Here is a 24,422-nt window from a genome sequence, read left to right as displayed (position 1 = left end):
CACACACACACACACACACACACACACACACACAGACATATCCCCTCTTCACAGCGAATATACATTAGTACGTAAGTTTAATACCTGGAGATTAACAGAAATGACAATGGGGCACAGATGCAACACAGTAAAACAGGGATGGGGGGTAGGACTGGAGGGGGCAGAGGGACACTGGATATGATCACAGCAACCAAGGAGTGATTCCCTTGGTGCTCTGAGGTCATGAGACACTTGCCTCTTGTCACCAAGAAAACTGCATGGTGAATAAACCACCAACTCTGGAAGATAAGCCGTGGCACTACTGCGGAGCTTAGAATGGGGTGGGGCCCTCTCTGTCACAGTGTTAATACTCAAGCATGGCGGGCTCGGAGAGTGTTACGAAATATCAGCATTTTGACCTGGTGAGAGGGGCCTATTTGGGATGTGCCCCGTTTACCTAACACTGGGTGAAGGAGGTCCCCACTCAGGGTAACAGGGCCCCGGGATACCGTGGTCTTGACTTGCAGCAGCACTCCACACCACTGCTCCCAGCCAGCTCCACTCTGTCCACTGAGCACCCTCTCCGCAATGGACCTAAGCCAGAGTGAGCCAATCAAGAGGAGACGGGAGGAACCACGTGGTGGGATGGAAGGGGCAGGAGCTGGCAGAGGAGCAGGTGTGTCCCAGGCCGGGCCCTCCCCTAGGCATCATTGAGGCTGCTGTCGCTCAGGAGCACCTTCTCCCCAGGTCTGAAGGCCGGCATCCCAAGGTAGGGGCAGCTGGCACAGCGGAAAGCATCGCCCAGGTAACACTGTTGAAAGAAGAGACCATCATACAGGGGAGCCAAGTGTCAGCTCTCCCAGAGATACAGGCCAGAAGAAAGGGATCCCAAATTTCATGGTATGGCCACAGTGGCCTAAAGAGAATGACTGCGTACATTTGTAGGTCCAACTGGGATCCAAATACTAAGAGGCTTTAAGATCTCTGATTTCATGAAAGACAAAAGTCTAGAGAAGTCCCTTAGGTGAATACTTCTGTATTCTCAGCAGTTCAAATCACAGCCACACTCAGCAAATGGCTGAGTAGCATCAGGCCTAATGTGAAGCAGAAAGAAAGGGGCCAAAAATAAGAAATGACAAGTGCCTCCCCTACGGGCATGAGTGCGCTGCCCACTCTCAGGAGATAAGCCCTCTTCCCATTACTACCTAGAGACACGTTCTCACACGTTCACCTATTATTAAAATAATTGGGCAGTGAACTCTGTAGAGCTGGAGCTGGCCTGTGTTTAGTTTAGGCCTTTGTGAATACTGAGTAATCAACCAGATACTCACGTTTCCACAAGCCGACTTGGGCTGGGAGCTTATCTGGTCCCTCAACTTCTCTTTCTCCAGTTCTTCTGCGAGGCCACAGGTGCTGGGGGAAAGTTAGCAGGTGATGAGTGGGACCTGCCACCACCCAGGAACTCCAAATCCTTGACAGACCTTTTCCCTGGGAGTCTTCACAGATATGGAGCATTGACCTTTCCTGGCCTAGTCAGCTTTGGGCTCCACAATTCAATGATGTACTGTTTGGAGATTCACACACAGACAGTAAACTATCGAAAAAGCCAGCAAAGATTAGCACAAATTTGGGAGAATGGTAGCCTCTTGTAAGGAGAGGGAGGGAGATGCAGCTGAGGGAGCAGGCAGAGGCGACTTCTAAGGAACAAGTCATGTTCCTGGTACTTAAGCTGGGTGAGCAGTACATGGGTGTTCATTTTATTGTTCTTTAAAATGTACTTATTTAGCATACTCTTCTAACCGTCTGATACATTTTACAATAAAACATGTTTTAGTAATTGTGAAGCACAGCGATTCCTTGACAATCAGAAGCCGCTGGAAGCAGCCTGGCAGCCTCTTCTCACCCCAAGGCTTACCAGTTCTTGCAGGCCTTCCTCTTTTTCCCTTCCCCACAGGAGGCAGCCCGCAAGGAAGCTGGGTCTGGCTTCTTCATATCTTCTGGATCCAGCAGTTCATCTGAGTCAATGAGATCCTGGAGAATGTTCGAAGCCATTAATGACCCAGTCATGGTCTCTGCTAATGAACAGGTGAAGTGGCCACAGTCCACAGCAGCAGTTTGCCCATCTATGTAGAAGGCAGCCATCATCCTACCTGGGCTTGATCATCACGCCCAAGCTGACCACATAGTGAGTACACTACGTGCACAGAAGCTGTGTTAGGCTGTGAGGGGGCTGGGGACTCATTTATGATGTGCAGAGAATATGTGTGTGGAGGGCAGGGAGGGAGGGGGCAGGAAGAACAAAGAGAGAAGCGTTATATTTATGCGAATATATAAAGGGCTGTCGTGTGAGAAAAGGGAATGGAATATTTTCTATATAATTCCAGAGGAAAAGGCAGATAATGATATATACACTTGTGTGATTCTTCGATAAACGTGTAGACAGTTAATCTGTAAGCTCTGTGAGGGCACAAACCGTCGCCTAGTTTGCTTACCACTCTAACTTCAATAGTTGTAGGAATGAAGAACTTTATTACAGAAAGCATTGATCTGAGTTGGAAGAGCATTACTGTTAAGACAGTGAGCATTTGGTGACTTGCCCAGACGAAGGAGCCAAAAAATATTTTAGCTGACAAACTCTTTTCAGGTTTACGCATGCCCACAAGAGTCTTTAATATATCACATGAAGTGAGAACAAGAAAATCTGCGGGGGGAAAGATGCTGAAAAAGAAATTTAAAATGCCACTAATGAGGAGTTTCCTTCTGAGTCAAAAAATGCCAATGGCAGGCACAGCCACAAGGCTGGGCTTTAAATGCTTTCACACCTACAAACCCAGAGAGGCCACTCCAAACAACAACATTCCCACCCAAAGTGGGGCCTGAAAGAAAGCAATCAGGTGACCACAGTGCTGACTCACCACGCTCTCATCCTCCATATCATTGGCTGAGAGGGTCCAGAGCTTGGCAGCTGCAGGGTCCATAGCAGGCTTCCCTGAATCCAACCAATGAAAGAAAACAAGCTCCAGAAAAGCAGCTGGAAACAAACTCCAAGCACATGTAAGTGCTTTCTACTGAGGCTGTGCAGGGAACACACTGGACCTGGGTTCAAGGCCCAGCTCTATCACTTATAAAGGCATGAGAGGGACCCATCACTTTATGGCAATAAAAGCCATCATTTGTTAAGCTTTGTGCCAGATACTACATTAAACATTTTACATACATGATCTAATTTAGTCCTGCTCACCACCTTATGAGGAAAGTTCTTGTCATCCTAATTTTATAAATGAGGAAAGAGGTTTAGATACTTAGGCCAGTTACACCCAGCCACAAATACACAAGTACAGACAGAGTCTACCTAACGCTTTTAACTTCCACTCCATATTGCTTTCTCCTCCTTCTCTTAGTTCCCATCCCTAGAACATGGGGCTAATAGGATTCCCTATGCCCACTGCAGGAGATTTGAATATGAAACAAGAAACTGTACCAAAAAGCATTATAAATAGCAAAGCTCCGGTCTCATGTAGACCTGTTACAGACAAGAAAATGGGCTCAAGAGCTGATGGCGGTGGCGTAACAACAAATCAGTAGCAAATCACACCTCCTGATTCTCTCTCTGGGCCCGAAAGAGCTGAGGGTTCAGTGTGGGCCAGTCCACGAATGGGCCTTGGCGGGTAAGTGCACCCCCCAGAGATCACTGTCACACTGGATGCTCAGATCTCCCACAGGGCAGGCCATCTAAGCTGCTCCTACCCATTCTGGAACTGTGACTCCAAAGGTTAGGATGCTAAAGGATTTCTTGAAGATTTAGGCTGGACAGTCAAAACAGAGCAGTGTGAATACCTGTAAATTTTTGCATACCTCACAGCTAGGACAATTTTTCTCAACTCAGGCATTAAAAAATAGTGATAGGAAGGGTGAGAATGGTGAAAAAGGGTGGAGTGCAATCTTCTGAGAGGAGATATTTTTATAAGTGTCTTAAGATCCTCAAAGAAAAGCTGAATTCAGTGGCACAGAGAAAAGGACACATGGGAAGAGGAATAGCACACTCTTATCCGCCATGACCGTCACTGTGAGGTCTTCTGAGGGTAAATGTCATAATTCTGGGGTCTGGAAAGACTTCATTAACTAATGAAACTATGGGAGTCTGACCTCTAGTATCTGGAGACCTCAGTGTCCTCTGGTGCAGAAGAAGGGGCTGAACTAGGTAATATCTACGCATCATTTCAGTATTGGATCCGAATATGCCCAGAACAACAGTACATTAAGCATTCTTCCACTTGGAAATGAGGGAAATTAAGGAAGGGAATGATCCTCTAAAGATATCACCACCTCATTCAGATCTCTGGCTCAGTTTTTAATACGGCTTTTCAGGCCCACTCAGACAGAACAATATCCCTAGGCCAGTCTCACCGGAAGACTTCTTGGTAGTAGAAAGCTTAAGTTGACTAGAAGAACCCACTTCAAAATTGGGCTTTTTTCCTGTGATCTGCACAGAGAGCAGGCTGTCACTGTGGTAACCCAGGTGTTCTCGGACAGACTGAATCTCCTCGGGGCTCAAGAACTTGCGCTGCAGCTGAAATTCAAGATATCAGAGGATTAGGCCACGCTTTTTCTACCGTATGGTGGTGTACTATGTCCCCCTCACAGGTGTCAAACGCTCACGTCTGCAGTAAGCGCATGACAGCAGGAGATCGCAGACGTTGCCTCGTGCCACACGTTCGGTTTCTCACTGATCAGGACCCTGGAGTGTAACTTCTGTCTACGTGTTTATGTTGAGCCTGCCCCTTGGAGAGTTTTATCAAATATCTGTCTATTAGGTACAAGGCACTGTGCGAGGCATTGTGGAGATTGTAATGATTATGATTATCAAGATGAATCGGACATGCTGAAGAGGCTGTTGAATGGAATCGAAGCCTGTGGCGGGGGAGCATGCCCACAGTAAAGATGCTAGAAATGAAATACGCAGTAGAGAAAGAGAACCACGGGGGGAGGGAAATGCTTTCTATGTTCCTTGGGAAGAAGCAGCAGACAGGAAAGGTCGGGAAGAAGCTGGGGGTGCTACCTCTATGTCCGACAATTATGGAACCGCTACATAAACCACAGTCCATCTAGAGCACTGAACGCCGTTCCATAATTAGTAAGAAAGTGGGTCAATACACTAAGATGGATAATGTCAAAGACAGCTAAAGGTGGGGGAAAGAGCTAGTGACTGAACACTGTATACATACGACCTTATTTACATTAAAAAATGTGTATACACACACACAAAACACACTTGTAAATACATAAAAAGAAGTCCGAACAGCCACACCAAAAAATGTATTGGTGGCTCCCGCTGGGGAGGAAAGTGTAAGCAAGGCCTGAGATGTCACTTTATATTCTTCAGTCTTAACTGAATTTTTATGAACATCCCATATTTTGGAATAAAAGATGGAAGAACTTTAACTAAAGAGAAAAATAAGAAAGGGTAGGTGTGAAGAAACTGAGGCCCTAGGTCATGTACAGATCAATGGTATAACAGCTATTGTGGTATAACACTTCTCACACAAGAAAATTTCAGCATTGGAGAAGAATGGAGAACCATAAATACCTCTATTTAATGTTAATATTTCTAATGAATTGTCAGAAAAGGATTTCCCCCTCCAACCTATTCTAGCCTCCCACCCAAAAGCTGAGGAAAATACAGGCAACTGCCCTTCACTTAGGCCTAAGATTCGTGTCCACTAAGAGATGCCTCAGTGGTCACCACTAGTACTGAGACCAAAATATGTCCCAACCCACATGGGCCCAAGCTGAGTCTCTTCAGAGGAGATTGATTTCAGAGGTTTCGTCCTTCGAGGCATCTGGTTTCTCCCATGCAGAGCCCTTCTCAACTTGTTTCCTAGTTGAGTGACACTGATCACCTCACCTTCAGGGTTGTTATTTCTCCCAGATTCTCTCTGTATCGTCTGACAAAAGAGATACTGGGTTTAGTCACCCAAGGCTTAAATTCCCAGCAAAGAAGGTCGTCTACAAACATACCTCTTTTACTTCCACAAGACCAGAAAGAGTCAGGGCTGAACACAGCTTAGATGCCGTCTTCACTTTGCTATTGTTAACTGCTAAGAGGAAAACCCCAGTTAATAGCTTTATAGGCCAAAGCAGGAAAAATAATAAAGGCTCTCTCCTATTCAGGTCAGCAGGCATTAAAACAACAATAACCTATTCTGTTCAATATATATATATTTTAGTGATAATATTTTAATTGGACAACTCCTTTTGGTTGTTCAAAGTGCTCTTACTGATGCTCTTAAGTGTCATATAACCGTCTCGGTTCTTTGTGGCTGTCTGGAGGGGTGGGATAGGGAGGGTGGGAGGGAGGGAGACAAAGAGGGAAGAGATATGGGAACATATATATATGTATAACTGACTCACTCTGTTATAAAGCAGAAACTAACACACCATTGTAAAGCAATTATACCCCAATAAAGATGTTAAAAAAAAAAAAGAAAGAAAGAAAAAGACACAAATACCTGGAAAGAAGAACTCTGAACAGCAAAAGCAATCTTGAGAAAGAAAAACAAAGCTGGAGCCATCACACTTCCTGATTTTAAACCATATTACAAAGCTATAGTAATCAAAACAGTATGGCACTGACATTAAAAATAGACACATAGACCAATAGAACAGAATTGAGACCCCAGAATTAAACCCTTGCCTACAAGGTCAACTAATATTTGGCAAGGGAGTCAACAAAACTCAATGGGGAAAAGATAGTTTCTTCAATGAATGGTGCTGGGAAAACTGAATAGTCACATGCAGAAAAATGAAATTGGACCCCTATCTTATAAAACTTGCAGAAATTAACTCAAAATGAATTAAAGGCTTAAATGTAAGACCTGAAACCATAAAACTCCTAGAAGAAAACATTGGGAAAACTCCTTGACCTTGGTCTTAGAAACAATGTTTTGGATACGACATCAAAAGCACAAGCAACAAAGGCAAAAATAAATAAGTGGAACTATATCAAACTAAAAAGCTTCTGCACAGCAAAAGAAACAATCAACAAAATGAAAAAACAACCTACAGAATGGAAGAAAATATTTGCAAATCATCTATCTGATAAGGAGTTCATATCCAAAATATATAAGGAACTCATACAACTCATAGCAAACAAACAACCTGGTTTAAAAATGGGCAAAGGAACTGAATAGACATTTTCCCAAAGAACACATACAGATAGTCAACAGGTACATACATGAAAATATGCTCAACATGGCTAATCACCAGGGAAATGCAAGTCAAAACCACAATAAGATATCATCTCACTCCTGTTAGGATGGCTATTATCAAAAAGAGACCACATGTGTAGGTGCGGATGTGGAGTAAAGGGAAACTTTGTGCACTGTTGGTGGGAATGTAAGTTGATACAGCCATTATGGATATGAAGGAGTATGAAGGTTCCTAAAAAAGTTAAAAATAGAACTACCATATGATCCAGCAATCCCACTTCTGGGCATATATCCAAAGGAAATGAAATCAAAATTTCAAAGAGATATCGGCACTCCCATGTTCATTACAGCATTAGTCACAATAACAAGATATGGAAACAACCTGAGGGTCCATCTACAAACAAATAGATAAAGAAGATGTGGTATATATATGGAATATTATTTAAGAAAGAAGGAAATCCCACCACTTGCAACAACATAGATGGACCTCGACAGATTATGCTAGGTAGAATGAGTCAGACAGAGAAAGACAAATCCTGTATGATATCACTTTACGTGTAATCTTAAAAAAACTGAACTCATAGGAAGAGAGAGTAGAATGGTAGTGCCAGGGTGGGAGGGTGGGGGAAATGGGGAAATGCCAGTGAAAGGGTACAAACCTCCGGTTATAAGATGAGTAAGTTCTGGGGATCTAATGTACAGTATGGTGACTATAGTTAACAATACTGCATTGTATACTTGAAAGTTTCTGAGAGTAGATCTTCATGTTCTGACCACAGAAAAAGAAATGATAATTATGTTAAGTAATGGAGATGTTAATTAACTCTATGGTGGTAATCACGCATCACATTTTACACCTTAAACTTATGCAATGTGGTAGACCAATTATATCTCAATAAAGCTGGGGGGGGAAAGAATTCCAGGGCCAGAGGCCCAATGGGATCCTGGGGAAAGAATGTTAAGTAAATAGCTAGCAGTAACTTCCTGCAGCTGGGCTGCCCTGCCCAATGCAGGTTGCTGAAGAGGGCGATGAAAATGGCCTGTGATCTAATGGAGAAGAATAAAAGCGGTGACAATACCAGCCCAGAGTGAAGGGACAGCAGTGAGGCCACATCAACACATGGCAGTTGGCTGCCCAGACTACTGGCCCTGAGGCCCAGAACTTCCTGAGACTTTTGGCCACAGAGATGTGAACACACCTTGTCCCTTTGCTGCAAAGCCTCTTGCAGCCATATGAGTCCTTCCCTCCCCCCACACATGCCCATACCTTTTATTGTTGGTTAAATTTTAAGTGTTTTTTTAATTGTGAAACAGTTCAAACATATGGAAAAGTACAGATAATACTGTAATGGACACCCATGCCTATCCTAGACTTAACAGATATTAACACTGTTTGCATTTTTGTTTCAGATGTATTTGGTAAACTATCAACATAGGTGGAGTGAAATCTTCACACTCTGACCCCATGTCTTCTTCCCTCCCACTCCAGAGGAAACCACTCTTCTAACATGGTATTTATCACTCCCACACAACCTATGTAATCTGTAAACATATAACATTGTTTTTGCTGTATGTAAAACAGAGGCTTTAGACTTTTCTACCACATTCAGCGTAAAAAATGCATTTTACATTTTGACCCCGTAAATACGCACATGCACACATGTGTATGTATACATATATACCGGTGTGTGTGGGTGTGTACATAAGCTGAATCAAAACTTTCATGAAAATACTTACTGTTTCATTACTATCAGCACATGCTGATATTTTCTTTCTATTATAATTTTATTTTGTCATGTTGGCAGTGATTCATTAAACTGATTTCACAACTTACAGATGAGTCATAACAAACAGCTTGAAAAACATTAGTGTTACCAGACTTTCTGTTTTAGTGAATCTGGTCGTGTGAAATGATTTCTTATTTTATTTTGCATTTCCCTCATGACTAACAAAGCAAGCTTCTCCTTATTTTATCCTCACCCACTCGATTGTCTCTTCTATAAATTACCAATTTTATTGCCTGGATCCTTATCATTAGCTTTCAAGACTTTTTGTATATATATTCTGCACACTAGTTCTTTATTAGTTATATATGTTGCAAACATCTTCTCATTTTCATGTAGTTAAATTTATCAAACTTTCCTCTTAAGCTTTTTTTCCCTATTTTGTCTTATTTTAAAACATTTTCCATACCCTAAAGTTATGAAGATATTGCTCTATATTTTCTTCTTAAAATCTTAAAGTTTTACATTCTACATTTATATTTTAATCCTGCTAGAAGTGTGTGTGTATGTGGTGAGGTAGGAATCCTATTTTATCTTTTTCCATAGTTTATTGTCCAAGACCAATTTATTAACTAGTCTGCTCTATCCCTGCTGCCTTGTAATACTACCTTTGCCATAAGCCAAATTCCCAATGTACATAAGTCCGTTTCTACACTCTCTATTCTGTTTCACCGGTAGATTTCTCTATCTTATGCTTATATCACACTGTTTAAGCTATATGCTATAGTTTTGTATAAATTTTTGAAATCTCTCATCATCATCATTACAATTATGATGATTATTTAAGATTTTTTGAATACTTTTGGCATTCCCTCTTTTGTTTGAATATTTAGACCTATTTTGTCAAGTTCTGTAAAAAACTTCTTGGGAATTTTTATTGGAATCAAACAGACTTTAATTTGGACAAAAATTGACATCTTTTTGATATCAAGTCTTTGTATCCATGGTATTTTGTCTCCAACTACTTAGGTCTTATTTTATATTTTCTTTTTTTGTGTGTGTGGTACGCGGGCCTCTCACTGTTGTGGCCTCTCCCGTTGCGGAGCACAGGCTCCGGACGCGCAGGCTCAGCAGCCATGGCTCACGGGCCCAGCCACTCCGCGGCATGTGGGATCTTCCCAGACCGGGGCACGAACCCGTGTCCCCTGCATCGGCAGGCGGACTCTCAACCACTGTGCCACCAGGGAAGCCCTTTATTTTATATTTTCAATAAATTGTTTTGATTTTTTTCCATGATGCTCTTGCACTCTTTTATTACATCTGCTTCTAAGAGTTCATAGTTTTGTGTTACTGTTGTTATTGTAAATAGTATTTTTCATTAAATTTTCTAAAGTTTTTTTACTAATGATTTTGTACATTGATCATTTCCAGTAGCCTTTCTAAACTCTCATTATTTTGCCTATAGATTCTCATAGATGGTCCATGTTGGCCATCATACAATCTCAAATCATGGCAGTTTTCTTTTTTCCTGCCCAACCTTTTTCTTCTTTTTTCTACAGCCATGTCACTTGCAACCCAAATCCAGGTACTAACAAGAGAGTGGACTCGACCGTCTCTGTAGCAACACTGGGACACAGCATGTGCAGGAAGAAGCAAAGCTAACACTGATTCATTAGATTGATGGTGGCTGACCACCAGGCATGTCCAGTGCCCAAGTTCTCTAGCACGTATGCTTGAATTGTACAATTATACGATTTTTTTAAACTTCCTTTGCCCATCTCATGACTACACTCAGATTCCCTATTCATTCTCTTCCACTGTGTGATCATATGGGGCTGCTCACAGGAACTTTACTGGCCCAGTATTTCCATTTCTTTCCATGATCATACTGTAATAGAAAGATTCTTTTGGCGTCGTAGGCAACCAAGTTTAGTGTCTGCATTCTTATCCTGATGATAAACCTAGTGCTGACTGGTACAGTTTACAAGAGTGTATAAACCATGCTAAGCTTCAGTGGGTTGAAATACGCAAGGACAAAATGAGGGCCTCCCATTTGCTCTTTCCAAGATATGGCTTTCGGAGGCCTTTTTTGTACTTTGGGTTTTCGGGGGGAGATGGAGGAGATGTTGTTGACTTTTGTTATTTTGTTTGTTGGTTGGGTGGTTGGTTGGTTGGTTGGTGGCAACCCATCTTCCTCAGTTTAAGTCTATTTATTTTTAAATCTGAATATGAGCACAAATATATTGTATTATCAGTATTACTCCCACTCTTTTTCATAATGGTTATTCTTTCATTGTGGCTTCTATTTTTTCTTTTTATCTCTTTAATCATGTAAACAGCCCTATATTTATGGTCTCTTTCAGACTGCTTTTCTATGATCTCAAGGTGGGGATTGCTGACACTCCTGCTTGCTGCATCTGCAAATTCTTGTTCATGGTGGATCTTTCCATAAGGTATTTTGTAAATTTTTGCTGAAAGATAATCTTTAACTCAGCTTGAGTTTTCAATGGAAAACTCCTATGACCAGAGTGACTTTTCATCTGTGTCTGCATGTGTCCTAACAGTAACATAACAAGGACCACTCTTTACATGCATTTTTTAATCTAGGACGTCCCCAATTCATAGACAGTGTACATTGTCTCCAGAACCTCTCAAAGCAGAAGCTTGGGATTTCACTTTTTCACAAAAGGCTTTAATTTTTTCCACCCAGAATCCAGGCAGAAGCAAACTTTCTTGGCGTCTTCCTTAATCAACGACTGTATTTTTTTTCCTAGTCCTCCTTTCTTGGAGAGTTCAGCCCTGCAAGCCCCCCACCTTTTTCTTCCTTGTTTAGGCCTCTGGCTGGCACCGGCCCAAGGCCTCCACTCTCATCTCTGCATGGGCCCCACTCCAGTCTAATAAGAGCACAGACAGATACACTCACACCCCTCGCTAGCTAGGGCACCACTCACCACTTCCGGCTGTGTTTCTCCATTACCTCTTCAGTTCCAGCAACTGAACTAATTTGCTTTTCATTTTATCCCGCATTTCTATGTGCTTGTAATAGGAAAGGTTCCACATTAGTCCACTCCTCCCAGGTCTCCTTTTCCTTTACAGAGGCCCTCGAAAGCAACCAGGACTTCAAAAAAACAGGACTTCTGGCTCTTATAGGAGTCTGTGTGTTCAAGGTCAATCTTACCTGCAGAAAGTATCTCCAGCATTTGGCCAGAATCTTTTTGAGAAGAAGTGACTGGGCTTGTCTGATTACTGACTGGACAATTTCTGCTTAACAACCACCTTTCTGTCCTTGAGCTAGAATGAAATCAGAATGCTTATTCCCTGCCAATTTCAGAAGGTGAGATCATCCTGACAGAGTCCTTGGGGAGACATGAAGTCAGGAATCTTTTACAAAAGAAATACATGTGGCAGTGACACTTGATGAAGGATTGTCTCCTTGAGAAACAGACCCAGTGGGGTCTCTTTGTTGTTGTTGTTTGGGGAAGGAGGCTTCCCGGGTTTTTGTTTTTATTTTTTAAAGAAAAATAGCAGGACTTCCCTCGTGGCACAGTGGTTAAGAATCCACCTGCCAATGCAGGGGACACGGGTTGGAGCCCTGGTCCGGGAAGATCCCACATGCCGCGGAGCGACTAAGCCCATGCGCCACAACTACTGAGCCTGCGCTCTAGAGCCCGCGTGCCCACGTGCCTAGAGCCCAAGCTCCACAACAAGAGAAGCCACCGCAATGAGAAGCCCGCGCACTGCAATGAAGAGTAGCCCCCACTTGCCGCAACTAGAGAAAGCCCGCGTGCAGCAATGAAGACCCAACGGAGCCAAAAATAAATAAAATAAAATAAATTTATATTTAAAAAGACCCAACGAAGCCAAAAATAAAGTTACTAAATGAATTTTTTTTCAAAAAAGAAAAATAACAATAAGTCAGGGAACCTGGCCATTTATGGAGGGAACACATACCTTCATGGGTCAGCAGGCTGAAGGGTCATAGCTGAGCACTGACAGTGTTCAGAATTGTCTCTTTCAAACAGGATTGGTGTGGGCAGTCGAGGGGAAAGGTCGGCAAGTATCTCATGGAAAACAGAGCCCAGATTTTCAAGCCCGTGACAGAGACAAACCCTTTACAAACATCCCAGGTGATGGCTTTCTTCTACGTAGACATACATGTTTAAAGCCCACTGAGCACCACGCCTATGCAGCCAGGCTTGAGAATAATCAACTCAATGCTAAGCAGGTAGAAATCTCCCTAATAGAATATCTGGCCTTTAGACTTACTGACATCTTCTTTCTGTGGCATTTCCTCTACTCCTGTTCTTCAAAGCTTTGTGCCCTTCTTAGAGTCAGAACTGGCTCCAAGGAAAAGTTTGAGTAATGCGTCAGCCACACCTTAGTGTGAATTTAACCCAATGTCTTATCCATCCAGGGATGTTGTCTCTTGAAAACTGTAATCTCAGTGAGATACAAATTTGTCTGAAATGATATGGAGCAGAGTGAGGGTTCCAACAATAAGCTCCAACTCCAAATCCCAAGCTCTTTCCAGACCTCACCACTGTGCCTTAGGAAGAGGCTGGAGCCTCTTCTCTGGGCTTTGAGGCTTTCTCTGCCTAAGGCACAGTAGCTCTGGGCAGGCATTGGTAATGAACATGCCCAGGTTCTATTTTTACCACCTCAGCCTCTGAATAGATGTCTCCACCAGTCAGATCTGCCTGCTGGGGTCATAAAAATAATCATAATGATGAGAAACCTCACTCTTTTTCTCCACCGCATGGTCAAGTATCTTTGGGGAGCAATTAGTTAATTCCCTGTTATCCCTTAGGAAGCTTTCAGCATCCCAGAAAAGTAACCAAAGGAATTTTCCTGAAACAATTTCATTCACATCAATCCAAAGCCCAATGCACAAAACTCTTTCGAGGGTGTTAATCTCATTAAGAGCTTCTTATATAAAGTTGCTTGAACACCAACCACAATTTTTGTGAAGGGTGAGTCTATAGGCCTATATTTGTACCATGTGGCCCCCTTGTCCTTTCATTGAACTCTGACCCCCACTAGTCATCACCACACAATTTCCCCCAGGAAGAATCTGTGCCTCAAACACAACACATTAAAAGCAAAACTCATTCTCTTCTCCCTCAGGCTCCTGGCCATGCCCCCCTCTTCGTTAACCACAGGTACCCCTGACTCTGTTTCCTTTTCAGTCTTTCTCCTCAAAGGGTGGTGCAAATCCTGCCGTGTGGCCATATGGACATCCCTGGGAGCACAGGACAAACACAGAATGTCAGGCCCCACCCAGACCCACTGAATCAGAATCTGTGTTTTAACAAGATCCCCAGGTGGCCCACATACACAGTAAAATTTGGAAGTGCTGGTTTACAGCATATATCACAACCATTCTTCTTTCCAGTGAACATTGTATTAACATGTATCAGACTTAGAGGCTTGATATTAAAACAGAAGGAAGGAAACTCTGCAGCAAACAGCAACCCTGTAGACCTCCCCCTACCTCCCATTCGCTGCTTTGGACTTTTTCTTAGAGGAAGTTGCCTTAAGGAGGATTGTATGCATATATATTTCTTATTGTTTTAAGAAATCTTTACTGGTCCCCTCAGTCTTTCTTGCCTGTATCCTTGAAGGGCTCTGAAAAGCACTCATATCATCCTTTATGTGAAAACAAAAAGGGATGAGGAGAGAATTTGGGTATTCAAAATGAGGATCCCACCAGTCTGGAGAAGTCCCAGCTGACATTTCCCACGGACTCCATGTAGAATCCATGACACGCAGGTCAATGTCATCAGGATGTTTCTCTCTCTGAGCCTGTTTCTTCATCTATAAAATGGGGAGATAACAGTAACTCCTTTATAATGTTTCTTTAAGGATTAAAAGTGGCAAAATATGTGAAATATGCCCTCCCAATGGAGGGTTCAATATTCATTGAATGAAGAAAGGACATCATTTAACGTATGGGAGTCTTAGTTTACTCAAACGGAAAATGAAGACTATACCAAATTCATCAAATGTGGGTTCCCCAGCTCTCTCTATCATGCCTCCGCCAGTCCCCACACACCTGCACAAACATGCATCTCTACATGCATGTACACATCCACATGCATGCACCTATGCGGCACACGCTCTCACGCACATACACACATGCACATGTGTACTCGCATACACACGTGTACACACATAACCACCAGCAGGAACTCTGGCCACTTTCCCCGATGTCTCCTCTGTGGTCGCCTGCTCTCCAGATTCCCTCACGGGGACGGGGACCACTACAGAGCCTCCGCCTGCCTACCCACTGCTATCCCGGCCCCTCCAGCCCTCCCTCCTCACCAGGCACAGCGATCATTATAAAATCCAAGGCTGATTGCTTCACTCCTGCTCGAAACCCTCATACTATAGGCAGGCCAAACTCGCCACCGCTGGCCCGTCTCACACATTACGCCTCCTCTACCGAAAATCGTCTTCCCCAAGTAACTGGTTCCTGTTTGTCAAAACTCAGCTTAAGCATGGTCTCCTCTCACTTTCCCCGATGCCTCCCGCCAGAGACAACCCCTCCTCAAGGTTCTCCGCACCCAGGCGGACGCAAACCTCTGATGTCCCCCTTTCTTCCCCTTAGGCTGCGAGGGCTCCTCCAGGGCAAGGGCCTGCCGTATCTGACCTTGCATTTTCACTGTCCACCACCCCAAAGCGTGGAGCACAGCGGGTGCCCCGTAGACGCTGGTTATAAGTGCTGGTTGAAGAAGAAAGTGAGGAATACTGTCCCCCCAGCCCAGCCCAGCCCCCAGACTCATCTGCAGTCACAGGATCCCCAGTGCTCACAGGAGACACGAGGCTCCACCAGAAAGATCACACCGCCTCCTGTTTTGAGGGGCAAATCAAGGCACCAGGACACGTTCGGCCTTGTCCTTTGAGTTAGAGCTGCAGAGCTGAGGAGAGAATCCACAGCATGAGCCTTGCTGGAGGCCAATCCCTCTGTCAGCTCCACCCCCGCCCAGGATCCTGGTCAGCGCCTGAGCTGCGCCGGCCAAGGACGACCGTCGAACAATGACCAAGCCCCTCCCTGCGGTTCCCACGCACAGTTTCCTTGGGCTTCTTCCTTCAAAGCAGAAAAACAACTGCTCTTTCCAAAAGAAGGGAATGCTGGGGAGGAGAGGGTTTCTTGCCCAGAAGTAAAGATCCAGATACGCTTTGCCTAGCTGGAGAGATTTCTCAAGACTGGGCATCACCAGGCAGGCAGCATACCCCACCGCCCAAGGGGAGCAGGTCTGACGAGAGGCCCTGAGTGCGATGGACAAGGTCATACGTGAGAGATGAGCAGAGCGGGGATTGAGTGACAGCACCACCACTGCAGTCCTCTCCCTCCCCTTCCAAGCTCCATCCATGCAAATGCCATAGACACCAACATAAAAGTTACATTTATTGAGGGAAGTCTTGCCATGCATGGACAGGCACTGTTCAAGGAGCTTGGGAGCCTCCAAATATAAGATCTGACCAGGCTTCTGACCTCAAGTATCAACGAGCTCTACCCTGGGCTGGGTACCACGGTGGGTGTGAAAGAACTGGACAACAGTTCTTGCCCTGGAGAAGGTTACGTCTCGTTGGAGCCAGGACATAAAGCTCACATGCAGGCAATAAAGAGCCCCATGAGGCAGGATGTAGCCAGAAGCTCAACTGGGTGGCACAGACATTAGCTGCTCTAAAACTTAAGAAAGAGAGAGAGCTGTGTGGACAGAAACCCTGGGGAAGGTTCACGAAGGGGCACCTGGCAGGATGGATAGGCGAGGTAGGGAGGGCATTGCAGATGGGGAACAGCACATGCAAAGGCACAGAATATGATTCGTCGTCCTGGTGCCTCTGTAGCAAAGATATGGATTTCTGCTCGTTATGACGGTTATGCCTTATTTTGACTGATGGTTCACTTTGAAATCAGCCCTAATTTCCGTCTGGATGGGTTAAGTCATCTTCCTTGCCCAGCCGTGTAAACAAACCGCAGAGCAAAGCCAAACCACAGAGAGTTAGTCAGACAAGGAGAGGAGAAGCAGCCTTGAGAACCAGCGCTCTCTCCTTCTTAAAAGACCAGGGAGGAAGCCTGGTCCTTCCACCACCCTGTCTGCAATCTCGTCATCTTTGCTTAAAAACACTGAAATCAACCCGAGTGGAAAAGACAGCCGCAAAGGCGTGGAGAGCTGCTCAGAGATTTGTCAGGTTATTTATCCACCTCCTAGCCTTTGACTGATTCAACTGATGATCGAAGTGCCCTGCAAGATAACATATGCTCAGAGGAAAGAGAACTCTGTAGTGGGCAGCTTCCAAAATGTCTCCCAATGACCCCCTGCCCCCCACTGCTCCTGTAGCCTCCTCCCCTTGAATGTGGGCTGGACCTAGTGACAGACTCCTAATTAGGAGAATAGAGTCAAAAGGGATGGACTGACATTTCCAAATTAGATCTGAGACTGTGACTTCCGTCTAGCTCACTCTTTCTGTCTCCTTGGCTTGTCTAGCTTGCTCACCCTGGTGAATCAGCTACCATGTTGTGAGCTGCACCCGCCCCCAGAGAGGCCCATATGGCCAGGAACTGAGGGTGGCCTCTGGGCAACAGCCATCAACCAGCTGAATCCTGCTAATAACACTGACTTGGGAGAGGATCCTGCCATGGCGCGGGGTTGGGGGTGGGGAGCCTAGAATGACTGTGGCCCCGGCTGAAACCCTGACGGTCACTTAGGAGCCAGAGGACCCAGCCAAGCCACTCCTAAGCCACTGAAACTGGGAGATAATAAATATTGTTTTGAGTCCTTAAGTTGGGGGTTATTTGTTACCCAGCAATAGATAACACATACACTCTCCAGTCAGGCTTCCAGGAGTAAAAACAAGATCATATCTGTACCTGAGCTGACACCCATGCCTGATACAGCCAGAAATGCCCCCTGAATATAAATGTGCCCCCATTGTCACTCTTAATTACCATTTCTCCCACATGGTTTTCAGATCATTCAACCTGAGAATTACTTTAATGTGTGTGTGTAGAAATTCCCGGCGAAGCAGAAGTCCTTAACGTTATGCCGGACTCTCTCGTATGTCGACAGACACCACAAGTCCCCTTGGGGAAAATCTTCTCACAGGAGTCAGTGGGCCTCCCGTTTGCAAAGTAGTCCCCGCAGCTTTAGGCTGGGGTCACAGTCAACATATTTAACAGCAGGTCTGGGCATAAGAGCCGACCAGGACAGAAGCTGGCTGATCCATCATGTCCCAGGTCAGCCCCAGTCCCATGGAAAGGGTGTGCCAGACCTCTGGGAGACTTGACAAGGCGTTCACCTCTCTGACAGCCCATGATAGGCGGCATTCTGGAAAAAGGCAGCACTGTGTGTCAAAGGAGAGCCTAGACACTTGTCCTAAACCTGGCAGCATGGACTGTATGGTCTTCTCTGAAGATCCTATCAGGAAAAGATACCAAGAACTCCAAGGAGGAACTCGCCAGCAGGAAAAGAGGAAGGAGCTGCTTGTTTGTTGGAGGGGAGGTAACCTGGGTTGGCCCCAAGGAGCCAAGCGTTACCAAGGAGGTTGGTTCCCATGGGCCTGTGGCTGAGGCTGGAACCTCTCCAGATCCTCCTGTCCTGGCGCCGTGTGAAGCTCTGCGGGCCAGTGGCTGAGCTAGCGTATGTGATTTCAAAGGGCTGAGAGACCCATGTGGGACTTCATGAGTTCAGTTCTGAGCATAAAATGTTGGAGGTGAGGTGGGCTTCCCTGGTGGCGCAGTGGTTGAGAGTTCGCCTGCCGATGCAGGGGACACGGGGTCGTGCCCCCGGCCGGGAAGATCCCACATGACGCCGAGAGGCTAGGCCCGTGAGCCACGGGCGCCGAGCCTGTGTGTCCGGAGCCTGTGCTCCACAACAGGAGAGGCCACAACAGCCAGAGGCCCACGTACCCCAAAAAAAAAAAAAAAAAAAAAAAAAAAAATTTGGGAGGTGAGGTATCCAAATGAAAATGTCTAGTGCCTAAATAAACAGGTCTTTTCAAAGGAGCTCGAAACTGAAGACAAGGATTTTTTATTGTGGTAAAAAGATATCCATAACATAGAATTTACCATTTTAACCATTTTTAAGTGGACGGTCAGTAGCACTAAGTATACATTCACCACATTATTGTCTAACCACCCCCATCATCCATCTCCAGGATTCTTTTCATCTTGCAAAACTGAAATGCTGTGCCTATTAAGCAATAACTCCCCCCTCTTCCCTCCCCCACAGCCCCTGGTAACCTCGATTCTCCTTTCTGTCTGTATGAATTTGCCTGTTCTGAGAACGTCATGTAAATGGAATCAGAACAATATTTGTCCTTTCGTGTCTGGCTTGTTTCACTTAGCATAATGTCTTCAAGGTTTATTCATGTTGTAGCATGATCAGAACTTCATTCCTTTTTAAGATATGCTACCATGCCATTGCACATATATACCACATTTTTTTATCCATTCATCTGTCATCTGTCAATGGACATTTGGGTTACTTCCACCTTTTTGGCTATTGTGAATAATGGTGCTACGGGTGTGGGTGTACAAATCTCTACCTGAGTGCCTGTTTTCAATTCCTTTGGTTGTATACCTAGATGGAATTGCTGGATCATATGGTAATACTATATTTAATTTTTTTAGGAACTGCCATACTGGTTTCCACGAGAGAGGCACCATTTTGCATTCCTACCAACAATGCACAAGCTTTCCAATTTCTTCACATCGTCACCAACGCTTGCTTTCCGTTGTTTCTTTGTTTTTCGTGGTAACCATTCTAATGTGTGTGAGGTAGCATCTCGTTGTGGTTTAGATTTGCATTTCCCTGATCATTAGTGATGTTTAGCATTGTTCCATGTGCTTATTGGCCATTTGCATAGAATATATAGTTTTCTGAATTGTCAGCAGATACGCACTAAAGTCGTGGGTGGCACCCACTGCTCCTTTCCCATCCAGTATCCATCTTCTTCTTCATTCTTAATACTCCCAGCTTTGTTCACATCTGCACTGTGTACAGCTAGATCATTCACTTCCCATGACACTCTCCTAGTTACAAGAGGCCGTGGGATCCGGTTCTGAAATTGGAGTGCTATGGGGACTCCCGAGATAGCTTTCATGAAATGTGACAGACTTAGCATCCTCCTTTTGCCTTTTGCCCTATTCCCTCCTCCTTCCTCCTGCCTGGAATGTAGATGTGCTGCCAGAAGATGTGGCAGCCATCTTGCACCATAGGGAAAAGACCCACACACTAAGGCTGGCAAAGCAGATCTACAAAAGGAGCACAGACAGCCCTGGACTGACAGCCTGCCCCCAGACTCCCTGTTACATGAGAAAGATAAGCCTCTTGCTTATATCGGCCACCATTTGTTGGGTTTCTGTTACATACAGCCAAGCACAATCTTAACTGACTTATCTTAACTGACTTAGGAGCAGATCTGCTCAGGTGATTGTATAGAGAAAAGAATAAAAGAGAGTAGTGTCCTGGGAAATGCTGAGAGGTGACAGAAGGCAGCAGGGGAATCATTCAGAGCAGGGACTAACTAAGAGTGACTAAATGAATGTAGAAAACATGAGGTTATGGTATCAAATGAATGAAGGAAAGAGAGCATTCAAGACAGAAGGTCAACACGTTAGAAGCTGAAGAAACATCCAGTAAGAAAAGCACTGGAAAGCATGGATTCAACAAAAACGAGTCTTGGAGACCTGCTGGGGAGAGTCATTTTGCCTGGGTTGAGGAGTGGATAGGAATCAGGAGGAGAAAGAGAGTGTGAGGAAATGGGGGGAGATGGGGTGCTAACAAGGAGAGCACAGCATGTGCAGCCCAAGGAGGTATTTTTAAAGATGAAAAGCACTGGAAAGGCTGACAGTTGGAACCAGAAGAGAGGCAGAGACCAACAATTTGGAAGAGAGGGCATAATGCTAACTGTCTCCTTTTGGCCAGTAGTAGAATCCTCCAGCTGTTAACTGGGCACTGGGTCACCCAGCACTGCCTATATTTCCCTACCTCCCATCCTCCCATAGGTTTGGTCGTCTGACTAACTTGAGCCAGTGCCATGTCAGCAAAAGTTTGGTGTTAAATTTCTGGGTCATTTCCTTAAAGATGCTTGCTGCGGACACACTCTCTCCTTTCCTGATGGCTAGGAGATTGCAGCAGCTGCTTTGGACCCAGAGAAGGATGTCACTTACAGAGGTTGGCAGATCGGCTCACTGGCCTGGGTTCCCAGATGACCTTGGAGAGTGGAGCCCTCTACCTGCCCTAACTGCCCACCTACCTTTGGAACAGGATGTGAGGAGTGAAAACTCTTCCATCTTATTTAAACCACTGTATTCAGGACTCTTTCTTAAAGCATCCTAGCTTATCTAATATCGATGGGAGCCAGAACAGTGGTGCTAAAAAGCCATCAGTCTGCAAGTTCATAAGGCCATGTAAAAATAAAGTTTGGTTTATACATTTAAATGCACTCAGTTTAATGGTTGCCTTTTATTTTGAGAGTACATCTTTCCTAAGTTGTTTTGTTTTGTTTTGTTTTGTTTCCGGTACGCGGGCCTCTCACTGTTGTGGCCTCTCCCATTGCGGAGCACAGGCTCCGGACTAAGTTTTGTTACATTAAAATGTCCTTCCTCTTAAGCAGATCAAAGGTTGCATGGGGCCCATATTCGGAGGGGATTGGCTGCAAAGGAGCATAGGAAACTTTTTAGGACGAAGAAGCCATTCCATATCTGGATTATGGAAGTGAGTTTAGAATTATCAAAATTCCTCAACTTTTAAATGGATGGACTTTACTGTATGTAAATAACACTGTAATAAAAATAAAAAATGATCCTTGTTGATTTTTTTTTAAGGGACAATGTAGCTTTTAATGAATTAACAATTTGGGTTGGGGTGACCTTGCAGGATAAAACCACCTTCAAGTAATTAAAATTTAGACCAACTAGTCACATGCTCTATCACCTATTGTAAAATGATCCTTCTTTTATAAAAACAATGGGAGTAAAAATTGGTTGTCATTTTTCAAGACTTACTTTGTAAACTAAGAAGGTGGCAACCTTACGTGGATGCCCAAATTTTTTTCAGAATTTTCAGAGCTAAGAAATTGACGAGTCTGAGAGCCACCGTAGTCCTTCTCTATAGCTGCGCAATAAATTACCCCCCAAATTTAACAAAGTAATAAACATTTATTACTTCACAGTTCCTGCGAGTTGGGGATCTAGCCAGGTTTAGCTGGGTGCTCTGGCTTAGGGTCTCTCACGAGGTTGCAGTCAAGGTGTCGGCCAGGACTACGGTCTCACCCAAAGGCTGGACTGAGGGAGGCTTCACTGCCAGGCTCACTCACTGGTTCTCGGCAGGATTCGGCTCTTCACAGGCTGCTGGACTGAGGACGGCAGTCCCTTGTTGGCTGTTGTCCCAAGGCCCGCCTCAGTTCCTTGCTTCATGGGCCTTTTCACGGGCCAGCTCCCGACATGGCAGCTGGCTTCCAGAAGAGCAAGCAAGTGGAGAAGCAGGAGAGGGCAAGCGAGACAGAACCAGAGTTTTTAGAGGCTGCTTTCCACGGCCACCCATCTGAGCACAGGCGAGCTGGTTTGGCGCGGCAGCCAGCCTTCTCCAGGGGGACAGGAGAAAAGAAGCTGGGAGCCACCATGCCTACCTGTGGAATGATGGAAGCCAGTGGGTAGGGGACTGCTGGATCTATTTTCTCCCCAAATTAGGGCAGCTGCCAAGAAGGGGGGCAGGTGGTCGAGTAGGAGGTTTGAGGGGAATTGAGAACTTTGAAATAGCGGGTGTGGGCAGCAGGGTCCAGACGGAGTGCAGAAACCCTGTGATGCTCTAGCTAGGACCTGCTCTGGGAAAGCTGTGCTCCAAGGCTCCAGGCAGCTTCTGTCTGAAATGAGGAGTCAGCATTTAACCCACCCCCGAGGCAGATTTGCCTCTTTCTGAGAAAACTACCTTGAGTCCAGCAAAGGACACACATCATCCCCGAGGGGACTTGTGCAGCCACCAGGAAGCTGAATGTAGATGTTCTAGCCAGACAGGAGCTTCACCTGGCGCTGAGGGGAGCCAGAGGGACTCCCCTTCGATATCCTCCACGTGGGATCCCCACCGAGTGCGCTCCCATCCTGCAGGGCAGGAAGGCAGGGCTACCCTGACAGGTGGGACTGGACGGACAGCCCTGCTGTCAAATGTCCTAGGAAAGGCAGATCCCCGCACAGGAAATGAAAGGATCTCAGCCTTGGGCTGCGGTGAAAAGGCATTTCCTCTTCTCTCTGGGCCTGGGGACAAAGTAAAGTCTGTCCCAAAGGTGAATTCCAGTCCCCACCCTCTCTCCCACTGGAAGGCCAGGCTGTAGGGAGCGTGTATACAGCCCTCTCTTTGGGGGAGAGATGATGACGATAGAACTCTGCTCCCCGAGGATGGGCTGGTGGCCATAAGAACCACTGCGTCTGGAAGGTGGATACCAGGACACTCTGTGTGTCACTGCCCTCTGCTTGTACAAGCCTCCAGTACAGTCTATTAAATATGTCCGCCTGATCACAGCCGCATTGCAGGGCATTGAGAAAAAAGTTGACCCACATCTTCGCATGGAATAGCGGAAAGAAGACCAGTGTCTCTTGTACCCGGCCCAGGCCACCACGTGCTGACATGATGTGGGAGCAGAGCAGGGCCACATATAAGTTCTTATAAGACAGCACGCTGAGAGAAGCTTGGGAGAGGTGAGGGAGGAGGTCGATTGAAATGTGAGTTTCTACCAGCAGATAACTGCTGAGAGTCACACATACTGGTCAAAGCATGACAAGCCAGTCTGGGTTTGGGGGGTTCAAGGCTGAATCACGGTCCACCCATGTGCATCTGCCCTTCAGTGTGGCTGGCACTCCCGGCCCCATGCCCTAGCCCAGGTCCTTTCAGATCTGCTCTCAGCCAGACCTCTGAGGAACCAGTGCCGCCAAGCCAGCCGTGAAGATTAGCTGGCGAGCTGGCCGCCCGAGAGGCTGACATCTGCCCTTCTCCCCACCAGGGCCATATCCCTCATGGAGCAAGAAGCAGGCGTTATTGAGACCCAGAGTCCCAAAGCCAACTCAACACCCAGGAATTCAGAATTGTTTTGAATAACCAGATCCAACTTCCAAATCAAGGCAAAAATCCCGCTCACCTTGGACCCTCATTTTAGCTACTGCCAGAGACAAAGGTGCCCTGGTCACACCCAGCCTGAGACCCGGAGGCAGACAGCATGCTTACCTTGAAGACACTGACATTCTTTTCTGGTCCCCACTGTGCTGTGGACTGAGAAGTATTCCAGCCTTGCCGCCCTCAGCTGTATTATACCCTGTGCCAAAGGGGTAGCAGCCAAAAAAAAGAAAAAAGAGAGAACACGTTTTAAGGAATAGGTTATTTAAAGATAGATTTACTTTCTTCATTTCTACACCTGAATTTTAAAATCACGGAAGGTTGCAATTTGCCAGCAAATGTCAGACAGGCAAATGTCTGGCCGGGCAGGAGGCTGTCAGCCTCCTGAATTCTCTTCT

The 24,422-nt window shown here is 45.4% G+C and overlaps 1 pseudogene; it reads right to left on the bottom strand.

The window, feature by feature from the left end:
• LOC103078362 (Golgi reassembly-stacking protein 2 pseudogene) overlaps window positions 1–22,337 on the bottom strand; it is a 59,578-nt pseudogene extending 37,241 nt beyond the window's left edge.
• Between the last annotated feature and the right edge of the window lie 2,085 nt (window positions 22,338–24,422).

Source organism: Lipotes vexillifer, unplaced genomic scaffold (assembly GCF_000442215.2).
Source record: "Lipotes vexillifer unplaced genomic scaffold, Lipotes_vexillifer_v1.1 scaffold253, whole genome shotgun sequence".
NCBI lineage: Eukaryota > Metazoa > Chordata > Mammalia > Artiodactyla > Lipotidae > Lipotes > Lipotes vexillifer.
Note: the sequence above shows the minus strand (reverse complement) of the source record. Positions and strands in the feature narration are given on the sequence as shown.